A 14,274-nucleotide genomic window follows, 5' to 3' on the forward strand; every position below is an offset into this window, starting at 1 on the left:
AAAAAGACGTAGGGGTGAGACCAATTGCTGTTGGATCAACAATACGTCGTCTGGCCTCCAAATTGCGGTTCGACATATTTTTCCCAAAATTAAATTCGAAATTTGAACCCGTACAGTTAGACTTCGATGTGAAAGGAGGGTGTGAGGTAGCAGTCCATCCCTTCACCCTTTTCTAACTTACGGACAGCCTGACGAGTTGCTCAAAAATGCATTCAACTCGGTAAATAGCAGGGAAATTTACAATTATCTTCTTCATAGTTACGCTGACCCAACAAAATTGTTATATCGTTCTAATGAACTGTTCTCGGGAGTAGGTTGTCAACAGGGTGATCCCCTTGGGCCTGCAATTTTTAGTTTGGCTATAAACCCCATAATCAAAAATTTAAATTCTAAATTCAACGTTTGGTATTAAGATTACGGAACCCTAGAAAGTGCTGTGGATACTGTGTTTTCGGCCCTTTTTTAAATCAAAAATAAATTTTAAGCCATTGGTTTGAAGCTAAGTTTTAACGAATGCGAAGTTCTCATAAATAACTGCAACTTAAATTTAAATAAATGACATAAAACAGAAATTTAATATTTTAGCTCCAAATATTAAAATAGTTTAATTCCATTTACCTTTTAGGTTCTCTAATTTTTGATGACTCTATTTCTGAATATATTAATAATTCAATTACTAAATTTCAAAATTCTGCTGACCGTTTCCTTGAAATTAGTCCACATTATGCACTTTGCATCTTAAAATTATCTTTTCGTCCCAAAATTTACGTTTGTGCCCCTCTTTGAATTACCCAGATCTTTTGAAACAAGTAGACGATTTAATCAAAATTAGCTTAGAATCGATTCTTATTAAGCAGCTGAACGAGCCAACTTGGACTGAAGCATTCAGCAAATCTCATAAGTAAATTTTTAAGGGCGTCCCCTTCAAACTTTGAGATCGCTGGCTTGGAAGAAGCTAGAAACGCTTTTTAAATTGCATGCACAGGTCAAAATTTTCCAGTTTCTCTAAATTGGTGAGGTCCTAGCGCTATAAGGCTTTTTAAGGAATTAGCAAAAAGGTTAGTCGACATCACAGCAGACCGAAGAGCTGGCAGCTACCTTGGACAAATAATTAGTCTAGCTATTCAAAGGGGGAGGAACGCTGCCAGTATCTTCGGAACTTTGCCTAAAGGGACTCCTTTTAATAATATATTTTAGTTATTAAATTATTATTATTGTTGTTATTTTGTAAGATTTTAAAGTTGAGATGCTGCATTTGATTGCTATAAATAAGCCAGCTTGACCAAAATACGTATTGGACGAAATTGCTAAGAAAGCCGGATACAATGTAATGCGCCTTCTACCCTGCCATTGTCAATACAATGCTATAGAATTGATTTGGGCGCAAATTAAAGGTAAGAATTTAAACATCTTTTTTATAATTTATTTTTACATATTTTAACATTTTATCTGTTGCTATATTAACACACAAACCCTTATTTTAGGTTATGCGGCTCGTAAAAATACCAGCTCACCGTTTTCTGCAAACAAAATGCTGTCATTGTTGCACGAAGCTTGTGATAGTGTTACTACCGCGAATTGGGAAAGTGTGGTTTTACGAACAAAAAAATTTGATTTTCGTTGATTTGAACAGAGACACATATATCGATACCGTCATCGATAACCAAATTATAATAAATACAGGGGATTTTACAAACGATGATGAGGGTTATGACAACGAGGCCGACCATCGAATATCGATTTCGGCTAGTGAAGATGAATAAGTTCCATCTCGATAAAAATATCATGTAATATTATCTAATTAAATTTAAATAACAAAGTTTTATAAATTTCTGGTACTATACTCCATTCCATTTGTAATTGGAATAGAGTATAGTAACAGAAATGAATCAAAACCTAAAAGATGACATGTGTATCTTCCACTGGGGTTACATCGAACTGAATTTGTTAGCTTTATTTAATTCTTTAGCTTTAATGTTGTAAAAGAAAAGTTTCTATCTGAGTTTCGTTCGTTTACTAGCTAGCACTAGCCTAACCCAAAGAAGACAGTATCAACTATTATACTAGATGTCAACTATTAGTATCCATTAATTTCAGGTTAAGTTCCGAGCACAATGCCGCCAGTAAAGGCTCAGATATTTCGATACTCTGAAGCTAATATGGAAAAAGCCATAGAAGCATATAGGCGGGGCGTTCCGACAGCTACTGAGGTAAAGAAATTTGGAGTTCCACGAATGACTTTACTAAACAAAGTCAAGGGAAAGATACGTATTACGCGTAAACTAGGAAGAAGTTGTTATTTGACCGAAGATATTGTACCAAAGGGGTAAAAGCTATGGTCAAACAAGGGTTTCTAATAAGAAAATATAATTTATAAGATAACGTTAAGAAAATAGTTGATGATCTTAATATGATTTGTGAATAATATTTTGTTAAGCTGATATAAACATTTTTGTTGTATGTGTTGTAAATAAACATTGCATTTTACCTAACCATGTTATTAATAAATTATAATTTTTTTCACCACCTTCACAACGACGGGCAGAGCTTACTCGTATTACCGAGAGGTTATTGCGGGTGGAGAAACAGCAGGTGGAGAATCTCTACTCAGTCTCTCGTATCTACTGGACACGAGAAACTCGTTGAAACTGTCACGACCATCTAGGAGCGGATAGTCGACCGGCTGTACGAGAGACAAAGACTGTTTGCGGAAGCCATGTTGTCAATTGGCGAGGGTTTAAAAGTATTGGCAGAGGCTGCTAGCGCTTTTAAACCAGCACTATAAACACCAGAGTATAATTGCCAGAGACTAAACCTAATATAACCTTACATGGTACAATTAATAAAAATGCATCACATAAATTTATTGATTTTAAGCGCTTTTCGAATATTTTAAGACTTTTTTTTTATTGCCGCTGTAGGCAGATAAGCATATGGCCCACCTGATGTGGGTGGTTACCGTCGCTCATGGACTTCAGCAATGCCAGGGGCAGCTGCCTACCGCTAAACGCCAACGCACAGTTGCTTATGTTTTTTGTTTCATTGCTGTATGTAACAAACAAGCTGTTCAAGGCCCTTTTACTAAGGATTAATTACAAAATTCATTAAATTCCATCATTCCAGCATCTCAACAGGAATATTTTAGTGAATATAATATATTGATTCTCAATCAACAATTGCCAAAAAAAGTGCATTTCTAAAATTTTATGTATTTTGGATGAACACAAAATAATGCGTGTTAATAGCAGGTTACAGAATTCAGATTTACCATATGATACAATATGTCCAATTATTTTACAGTCTAATCACCACTTAACAAAATTACTGTTTGAGTATGAACATAAAAGTTGTTCCACGCTGGGCTTCAGCTACTTTTAACATCTATCAGAGACTCATATTGGCCCATAAGAGGTCGAAATTTAGCCAGGTCATGTTACCGTAAATGTGTACGATGTTGTCGTCTTAAAGGTCAAACTGTCACACCGATTATGGGTAATTTACCACGGCACCGACTTCAAGCTGAGGGTTTTGCATTCCAGAATATTGGTTTAGATTATGCTGGTCCAATAATTCATTAAATTATAATATGTGCAGTAATACAGGGTCGAAGTTGTAAATTGGTAAAGGTTTATATAGCCATTTTTGTATGCTTTGCAACCAAATCAATACACCTTGAATTAGTCGGTGATTTAACCAGCAAACTTTCATCATGGCGTTAAAGAGATTCACCTCGCGTAAAGGTAAACCAATTAATATTTATTTGGATAATTCACCTCGTTTGTTGGCGCTACCAATGAACTCTCAAAATTTTTAAAGACGAATTACAGCTCCTTGTTTGAGGAAATGGTTTAGGAGGGAATTCATTTTAACTTTATACCTGCATCCTCTCCTCATTTCGGTGGCCTTGCGGAGGCTGGTGTTAAGTCCACCAAGCATCATTTGATCAGGATTTTGGGTCTCTGCAATCTAACATATGAAGACTGGTACAGATAGAAACTATCTTGAACTCCAGACCACTGATGACCCCCCTGTCATCGAACCTTGAAGACTTGAAGTCGTCGTGGCCTAAAGGATAAGACGTCCGGTGCATTCGTTTATAGCGATGCAACGGTGTTCGAATCCCGCAGGCGGGTACCAATTTTCCAATAAAATACGTACTTAACAATTGTTCACGATTCTTCTACGGTGAAGGAATAACATCGTGTAATAAAAATCAAACCCGCAAAATTATAATTTGCGTAATTACTGGTGGAAGGACCTCTTGTGAATCCGCACGGGTAGGTACCACTGCCTCGCCTATTTCTGCCGTGAAGCAGTAATGCGTTTCGGTTTGAGGGGTGAGGCAGCCGTTGTAACTATACTGAGACCTTAGAACTTATATCTCAAGGTGTGTGGCGCATTTACGTTGTAGATGTCTATGGGTTCCAGTAACCACTTAACACCAGGTGGGCTGTGAGCTCGTCCACACATATAGGCAATCAAAAAATAAAATAGAAACTTGACACCATTGACACCTGGACACTTTATAACTGGACGCCCTTTGACATCGTTACCAACAACTAATTACACGGACCATTCCACCAATTCCTTATCTCGATTCCAACGTATAGAACAACAACTCCGACAACATTTTTGGAGAAGATGGAGTAAGTAATATATCTCGGAGCACCAACTCAGGACGAATTGGCGCACAAGTAAGAGTTCTCTAAAGCTGAACGCCCTGGTACTTCTAAAGGACAACATGTTATACCTGAAGTGGAAATTGGGTCGGATCGTAGCCATGTATCCAGAACCGGATGGTGTAACAAGAGTTGCAGATGTTAAGACTTCTTGTGGTTTAGTCCGCAGTTTATTCAACAAGATCTGTCCGCTATCCCTTTACTTTGAAGACTGATCTACTGTTGAAAGACAGGTTTTCAACGGCCGGAGATATGTTCGCGCGAAAAGCCTTAGACCCCAAATAAATAATTTTATATTTTTTATCTATGACTAATGCCATTGTGTCACTATCTTGAAAAGTTGCCTTTGCTTATTACACTCTTTATGGAAAACGCAAGCACATTTTATTTTACTCGATCCATTCAAGAAATGAAGCTCATTTGCCGAAACAGATACATAACATTATATATATACATTATTTATTGACTGTTTTCACTTGCCTACGCAAAGAGGAGAATGATAGGGTAGGACATGAAAAATATAAGGCTTACTTAGCAAAGATAGCTGGGAAGGAAGTATCCATTCAGTCAATTGTGGAAGAGGTAAAAGCCAGGAATATACAATTAGATCTTATGATAGCTACACCTATTGTAGAGCTAATGACATTATTTAAGGCTTTCTTTGATGAGGTTTGAACTGGGGTAACGAGATTTAAGGTGCGAGCTTCTGTGGCTAAGAAAACGGTGAAAAGAGATTCTTCAGGAAGGCCCATGGGGTGGAAAGAGGACAAGGATTGTACTCAAAGCATTTCACAGTATGGTTTAGTAAACCATCATATACCACTTTTACAAGGTATCACTCTTGCTCCAGAGAGAAGAACAGGTATAGTAAGAAGTCTAGGACCTTTGACTCAGGCCATTCTCCTGATTATGGAGGGAAAATACCATTCTAAGCTATCAAGTGCTCTTTTAAATAGCTTGATGATGTTACCAATGGCGCAGGAGATTGCAGCTTGTTTGAGAGATGCAAGATCTACAGGTCAAGTTTCTGGGATCCTAAAGGAATTAGGTGATATCCTTCTAATGACAACTGCCCGCTCCACTCAAAAGATTTATTTTCCCCTTTTGCTATTGGTAAAGATGTGGATGATAAAGCCTGCTGATCGAACGTGGTAATAAGGCTTATGCAAGGATTTCTTCACAAAGGGCCTTGTAATGGACAGCTTTTACCATTCCGTTAATTTGACAAGGTTTTTAAAGTATAATAAAACTGATATCATTGGAACACGAACAGGCGACAAATGGGGACACCGGGGAACATACAAATTATCGACGAAAAGAGACTTCAAAAAGGAATAGTGGTAGCTAGACATTGTGATGAGTGATGTTTCTGTTTTATCTTGATAAGATGTAAAGGTAGTACACACCACAGTGTCAACTTACCATAATGCGGATATGAGGCCCGGAAGAAGAGCAGGGCAACAAATATTGAAGTCTTTGGTTGTACACGGCTATAATAAATACATGTACTGCGTAGATTTAAAAAATCAAAACCTGTCCATGTATGTCCAAATATCAAAGTTTGTATTTAATGGAGCGTAAAAGAGGTATATAATGGTACATGAAAGTATTCAAACGGATAATGAACGTTATCATTTTGAACACTTATATTATATACCGTGAGAACAGTACGAATCCCCTTAGCCAGGTAATTCAAGTACAAATTGGCAGAGCAACTCGTTCAGAGATACTCAAATTTTGTAATACGTAGTGGAATAAATCCTCCTGCTCTTCTCCGATTCCACTACCGGCACACTACTAGACATGCCTTTAAGTTATATCGTTTCCTTATTTCCCGGCAATTTTGAATTTGGAACTGTTCTATGTTCGAATTTGTTTAAATTTTGAATCTCAAAACAGTTGAAGATATTAGGATTAATACTATTGTTTAGTCACAGCGTCACACACTGTATTATTATCGAGATCTTAATTAAAAAATAATACTTTTTTAATATTCCTAAAACTCCCTTTGTAACACAGGTGTATAACTAAATAACCGATATTAAATAAAATTTATAAATGGGCAACACCATATAACGTAGGGAAAGTCCGGAAAAATAACTTATGCATACTAGCACGAGCGTTTTGTTTAGTTTTGATTTATTGCTGAATGCGAACAAAAAAATTTGATTTTCGTTGATTTGAACAGAGACACACATATCGATACCGTCATCGATAACCAATTATAATAAATACAGGGGATTTTACAAACGATGATGAGGGTTATGACAACGATGCCGACCATCGAATATCGATTTCGGCTAGTGAAGATGAATAAGTTCCATCTCGATAAAAATATCATGTAATATTATCTAATTAAATTTAAATAACAAAGTTTTATAAATTTATATATATTTATAAATTGTTTAGTCACAGCGTCACACACTGTATTATTATCGAGATCTTAATTAAAAAATAATACTTTTTTAATATTCCTAAAACTCCCTTTGTAACACAGGTGTATAACTAAATAACCGATATTAAATAAAATTTATAAATGGGCAACACCATATAACGTAGGGAAAGTCCGGAAAAATAACTTATGCATACTAGCACGAGCGTTTTGTTTAGTTTTGATTTATTGCTGAATGCGAACAGGTCTGTTCTTGTCGTTTAAAGTGCTATAATTGGTCATTTTTATTGATTGTTATATCATCGAGGATACATTAAGGTAAGTTCGAACCTTATAATATTGAAATGTTCTTGGTTAGTTACGTTTTTACTGTAGACCTGGATTATTTTTTGTATTAGTGTTGACTTTTAAAAAAGTATGCAAGTGTATACACCCCCCCCGATCACGGAGCGTCTCCAGCCTCGGCAGCTGCGGGACATCGTCTCGGCGCTGTTCCCGCAGGAGCGGGAGGGATATGTTGCTCCCGCTATGGACGCGCCGCCGGAATACGACGGTGAAGCCCCTGCCGAGGTGCCCCATATAACGGGGGCGGAGCTCCGTGTGGCCGTGCGCAAAATGTGCGCGAAGGACACTGCACCCGGCCCGGACGGCGTCCATGGTCGGGTTTGGGCCTTGGCTCTTGGTGCCCTAGGGGACCGACTCTTGAGGCTTTATAACTCCTGCCTCGAATCGGGACGGTTTCCTTCATCGTGGAGGACGGGCAGACTTGTGCTGTTGAGAAAGGAGGGGCGCCCGGCGGATACTGCCGCCGGGTACCGTCCCATCGTGTTGCTGGATGAGGTGGGCAAGCTGCTGGAACGCATTCTGGCGGCCCGTATCATCCAGCATCTGGTCAGGGTGGGACCCGATCTGTCGGCGGAGTAGTATGGCTTCCGAGAGGGCCGCTCAACGGTAGACGCGATCCTTCGCGTGCGGGCCCTCTCGGAGGAGGCCGTCTCCGGGGGTGGGGTGGCTTTGGCGGTGTCACTCGATATCGCCAATGCTTTTAAGACCCTGCCCTGGTCCGTGATAGGGGGAGCGCTGGAACGACACGGAGTGCCCCCCTACCTTCGCCGGCTGGTGGGTTCCTACTTGGAGGACAGATCGGTCACGTGTACCGGACACGGTGGGATCGTGCACCGGTTCCCGGTCGTGCGCGGTGTTCCACAGGGGTCGGTGCTCGGCCCTCTTTTGTGGAATATCGGGTATGACTGGGTACTGAGGGGTGCCCTCCTCCCGGGCCTAAGCGTAATCTGTTACGCAGACGACACGTTGGTCGTGGCCCGGGGGGGGAGTTTTGCTGAGTCTGCCCGTCTTGCTACGGCTGGGGTGGCGCATGTCGTCGGCAAAATCAGGAGATTGGGCCTCGACGTGGCGCTCAGTAAATCCGAGGCCATGTGGTTCCACAGGCCCCGGAGAGTGCCACCTGTCGATGCCCATATCGTGGTTGGAGGCGTCCGTATCGGGGTCGGGGTGCAGTTGAAGTACCTCGGCCTCATTCTGGACAGTCGTTGGACCTTCCGTGCTCACTTTCAAAATCTGGTCCCTCGTCTGTTGGGGGTGGCCGGCGCATTAAGCCGGCTTCTTCCCAACGTTGGGGGCCTGACCAGGTGACGCGCCGTCTCTATACAGGGGTGGTGCGATCAATGGCCCTATACGGGGCGCCCGTGTGGGGCCAGTCCCTGGCCGTGGGGGTAGCGAAGCTGCTGCAACGGCCGCAACGCACCATCGCGGTCAGGGTCATCCGCGGCTATCGCACCATCTCCTTCGAGGCGGCGTGTGTACTGGCTGGGACGCCGCCTTGGGTTCTGGAAGCGGAGGCGCTCGCCGCTGACTATCAGTGGCGGGCTGACCTTCGTGCACGGGGCGTGGCACGTCCCAGCCCCAGTGTGGTCAGAGCGCGGAGGGCCCAATCTCGGCGGTCCGTGCTGGAGTCATGGTCCAGACGGCTGGCCGATCCTTCGGCTGGTCGTAGGACCGTCGAGGCGATTCGCCCGGTTCTTGTGAATTGGGTGAATCGTGACAGAGGACGCCTCACTTTCCGGCTCACGCAGGTGCTCACTGGGCATGGTTGCTTCGGTGAGTTCCTGCACCGGATCGGAGCCGAGCTGACGGCAGAGTGCCACCATTGCGGTTGCGACTTGGACACGGCGGAGCACACGCTCATCGCCTGCCCCGCATGGGAGGGGTGGCGCCGTGTCCTTGTCGCAAAAATAGGAAACGACTTGTCGTTGCCGGGTGTTGTGGCATCAATGCTCGGTGACGACGAGTCGTGGAAGGCGATGCTCGACTTCTGCGAGTGCACCATCTCGCAGAAGGAGGCGGCGGGGCGCGTGCGAGACGCGCAGGCCCGCCGCCGTCGAGCGGGGGCCAGGGAGGCGGATTTCGCCCAAGCCCTGGCCCTCTAAGTGTTTCGGGTCTCTCTCACATGTCGGCCTGGGGACCGACGAAGGGGACCTAAGAAGATGACGTGCAAGCTGCTCTGCACGCGTTTTATGCAAGAGCGTCCGGGTGATGGAAGGCCGGCTATCCTCAACCCACGCTGGTTCTGACCCAGCGGGGTATTCCGAGGGTAGACCATTCTAACCGGCGCCATCTAGGCGGGCTTCGGATAGCCTGCCGACCGAGAGGACTGGTGGTCGTGGCGCCGACGACCGCCAGTCCGGCGTCCCGAGGGGGAGGGTGATGGGAGAGATGTGCTCCGCACTAAACGCTTCACTTTCCCCCCTTTGCCTTTTCATGAGTTCTGTCTCATGCGAGGTTTGGACGTTGGTTGTTGAGCGACAGGTTTTAGTCGGTTCAACTCCGACATGCCCCGCCCTCCATCCCCAGTGGAGGGCGGAAGTCCGGTGATTTCCTCCTGACAAAAAAAAAAAAAAAAAAAAGTGTATACACCGGGAAATCACTGGTATAGCCTTCAACGGTTAATGTTCTTTGATATCTAATCCCTTGCTCTTATTTGCCCCGCTCATACTTTTTTTTTGTTTTCAGCACAATGAAAAGAAGAGATATTTTTAGTATATGGTTCCAAGTAAGAAAAAAAGGTCGAAATAACTTTTTAATTGAAAAAAACCTACAATATTATGACAGAGAAGATTGTAGAAACCCTCCACGATCACTTCAAATCTTAATAAGTAGTCTCACAGCAAGAATACAATCTAAATGGAAGAAATGTAAGTGAAACAAAACAAGATTCTTGGCAGAGAACGCAAATTGGTTGGAAGAAGAGGTGTTGCTCCCATCTGAATTTCTGTTCATGGTGTCCTCTTGCAGCGACCTTCCGAGTATCGTGACACTTGGGGTCGACATTTCAAGCGATGTCCAATTTCGGAGTCAGGAAGGCAAAGCCAAGTTGGCGTCCAAAATGCTGGGAGTCCTCCACAAAGCGAAGCGGTACTTCACGACTGGACAAAGATTTTTGCTTTATAAAGCACAAGTCCGGTCTCGCTTAGAATACTGCTCCCATCTCTGGGCCGGGGCTCCCATATACCAGCTTCTTCCATTTGACTCCATACAGAAAAGAGCCGTTCGGATTGTCAATAATCCCATTCTCACGGATCGTTTGGAAACTCGTGGGTCTGCGGAGGGACTTCAGTTCTTGTTAGGTATGTAAGCATCGGCGGCTGCGTCCGCCGTCAATATAATAGAGTAGTACGTAATCAACCGGCTTTGTTATTACACGCGTCCTCGGAACACCTACAGTAACACATGTCCTGTATATAGTATCGGGGTTAACACATGGGCCAACTAAGACGAGGTGGTGCCGTACAGTTCACTGTACAATCATGTGGCCGAGAGAATAACTGAACCAAACGCCACAGGAGCGCTGGGGGCCTTAGTCAAGGGCTCAACAATGAAAGATTCAGCAAGTGTGATAACGCTTGTCAAGCATATGCAGAAGGGGAACGAGTCGTACAGGGAGTTCGCACCTTTAGTGAGATGCTACAACATGTTGTTGGCGACGGGTGTAGAGGGCGCCCCTGCTGACCCCATCACTTATAAGTGGATGCGCAATTTTGTCCCAAACCCGGGCGTACGGCTTGAAAACATTAATAATGGCAATAATAATAACAACAACGGCAGGCATTATGATTACGAATACGAAGATAGACCCCCTCGGCAACAGCAGCAAAATTTTAACCGTGGTCGTGGTAGTGTATCCCACTCAAACAGAAACCAGAAAAGTTTTGAAGACTATAGAGTGAAGAAAGGAGCAGAAGTGGTCGAAGCAAACCGCGAGCGTATAAAGGAGTCCATGTTCGCTGGAGTTGACATGGAAGAGTATAATCGATTCGCCGAACAGCAAATCTTACAATCGAAGATGCTGTCAGTAACCAGCCGTGGTGTAGGAATGGGAACAGTCCATCTTACCTACGTCGCAAAGCAGTACGACGAGAGAGCTCGAATCCCTAGCATTTATTCACAGTACCGTGCCTATCTCGCCCTGCTTGAAGCAAAGTTAATGGATATAATTCAACATTTTCCTATAATTCCAAGATATTCAGAATACATTAATAAGCATACTGGTCTTAACGCAAATTTTATCCGAATAATAAAAAACTTTTTCTTTTGTACCAACACCCATAAAGAAGATTGTTGACACAGTTAGTATATATTAAACCATGAAGACAAAATTTACTTGCCAGTCATGGCTGACATGCCCAGATCGTCCGCTGGCGCACCTAAGCCAAGACCTGAATCTACATGCTTTTCAAATTTACGTGAAACAGTTGTAGCTTTAGCTGATCCAAATACTGCCATCAACGTTCGAAGAAGATATTATGAGAACAATGCCATACCAGGAGCTATTTGGAACAATTATTTATTGTTAAATCCTGATGAAATAATGCCGCCTGACTACACGTTTGAAGATGGGTTGAGAACAGATATAATGGTTATCCTCCCCTATTTAAATAGATTGCAGAAGCACGCTCCCAAGATGGTGGGAGGCGCACTAGATACCAAACCTATTGGCAAAGCTTCTATGCTCCTATCCAATGAAATGGAAACATTAAGATGCCCTGATCGTAACGCGGGAGAACCCCTCGACGACTATTATGAAAGGTGCATACTACAAGGCAATATAACTAGTTATACAAGTGATTCTAAATTAACTGCAGCTGAGCGCATTGAAGGACAAATTACACTTTTAGGAGAGCAACCAACATTGCATAACCTCATGCGCCCCATTTATACTTTAAGGGATGGCGTTGGTCACGCCTATGTGATGAAGGCTGACTTTAAATCAGTCTGTCAAGTGATGTATGCCTTGTAATTTCTACGACGACCCGTCCGGTAATAATAGACGTTAAATTAAAATATCAAAAGTGGCCTGAGCCTAATTGCATGACCTGGCGACCATGCACCACCAACAAACAAAAGTAGGAAGCGATCTGTCGCTGCCGGCCGTAGTGCGGAGGATGGTCGGCAGCGCAGAGTCGTGGGACGCGGTAGTGTCCTTCTGCGAGGACGCGATGTCGCAGAAGGAAACTGCAGAACGGGAGAGGGAGATCTCGACTCCCTTCCCCGGCCGCAGAAGGCGCACCGGGCGTAGGACAAGGGCAGACAACGCCCTTTTCCGCCCCCCAAATGAATGGGTCCAGGGGCGAGGGACTTGGGAAAGCCCTCGCCCCCTATTCGATGGACCTGAGACGGAGGCGCGTGCGGGTGTCGGCGCGTGCCTCTGAGGCGATGCACGGAGTAGCTGAACGCCTCACTACCCCGTGCAGGAGACGAGGCCTGGACAGACCGGGCCAGCACTGGTGTGGGGCTGCGGAAGAATTTGGATTCCCGCGGCCCTGCGCGCACGTGTGGGTGGACACCGGGGTGGTTTTAGCCGGTAGGAGTCCGGCACGCCCCTCCGCTTTTCCCCAGGCGGAGGTAGTCCATGAGGATTTCCCCCCGAATAGGTGTGACGGCGCGCGCTGTCCCGGCACTCCACGGAGTGCAGGAACGGCGCGCTGCTGTCACTTAGATGTAAGTTAGACTAAGTTAGGTTTATTTTAGGTTAAGTTAGGTTAAGATTAAATTGTAAATAGTACAAAGGGAAAAAAAATTAAAAAAAAATAATGGAATTGTTTCCAACGTCCAAAACAACCCGTACACTGTTTCAACTCGAATAACGTAGAAGAAGGCTTTGGTATGAATGACCTTAATTTAAACGACCAAGCTTTCCAGACCGGTATCGTACGGGAAAATTAAATAATAAAATCGATACGAATCAATTTATAATGACCTTTTTGTAATTTTCACAAGTTTTAACAAATTTCACTCGCTTTTTTTTATTAAACATTTGCATTTATAAAGATTAAATTTTAACCACAAAAAAGAACCTTTTGTCGCGTTTCATTTTCATAATAAACCACATAACGCACTTGGGCCACATTCCGTGCCGCTAAGTTTTTTTTTAGAAAACGAACTTATAATTAATGTAGGTGATGATAGCAGTGACGACAGTGAACATTTTTTTTATTTTTTTTATTGCTAGATGTGTGGACGAGCTCACAGCCCACCTGGTGTTATGTGGTTACTGGAGCCCATAGACATCTACGACGTAATGCGCTACCCACCTTGAGATATAAGTTCTAAGGTCTCAAGAAGTATAGTTACAACGGCTGCCCCACCCTTCAAACCGAAACGCATTACTGCTTCACGGCAGAAATAGGCAGGGTGGTGGTACTTACCCGCGCGGACTCACAAGAGGTCCTACCGCCAGTAAATCATCATTCCAGAAATTCTTTTCAAATGTCTAGCCAATCATTTGTTGTGGGTATTTTCATGTACATTGATTGTAAAACTGTCCATACAACATCACAAGTTTCTTTGATAACTTTTTCCAATAGTTTTTTCATCTCTTTTAAACAGGTAATACATTGCTGGAAATGAGGACCCAGTTGCCAAGTACCTGAAACAATTTATGTAATTTTAATGATAATTTTGATTTTTGCAGGTGCTGATTGTAAGTCCAAATGGAAATCCATACGTTCAGCCTACATACGAACTCTAAATACAAAATCTAAAAGTGGGTCCCCTGCTGGGTCAATGAAGTAGTACTATTTAGTGCCATAATTGAAATTCTTAAACCCTTTTACAAAACTCGACCGCAAGAGGACCTGTATAAGAAGATGAACAATGAATTCTGAATATGTATCCCAGATTGAGGAA

The 14,274-nt window shown here is 43.2% G+C and overlaps 1 long non-coding RNA gene across 1 annotated transcript; it reads left to right on the top strand.

Moving 5' to 3' along the window:
* The first annotated feature begins 661 nt into the window (after positions 1-661).
* Positions 662-2,492, top strand: LOC149500020 (uncharacterized). Its single transcript, XR_016325309.1, has 2 exons — positions 662-1,394; positions 1,485-2,492. It is a non-coding gene; the product is annotated as an uncharacterized LOC149500020 (long non-coding RNA).
* The last annotated feature ends 11,782 nt before the right edge of the window (positions 2,493-14,274 follow it).

This window comes from Bombyx mandarina, chromosome 24 (assembly GCF_030267445.1).
Source record: "Bombyx mandarina strain Sakado chromosome 24, ASM3026744v2".
Classification (NCBI taxonomy): domain Eukaryota; kingdom Metazoa; phylum Arthropoda; class Insecta; order Lepidoptera; family Bombycidae; genus Bombyx; species Bombyx mandarina.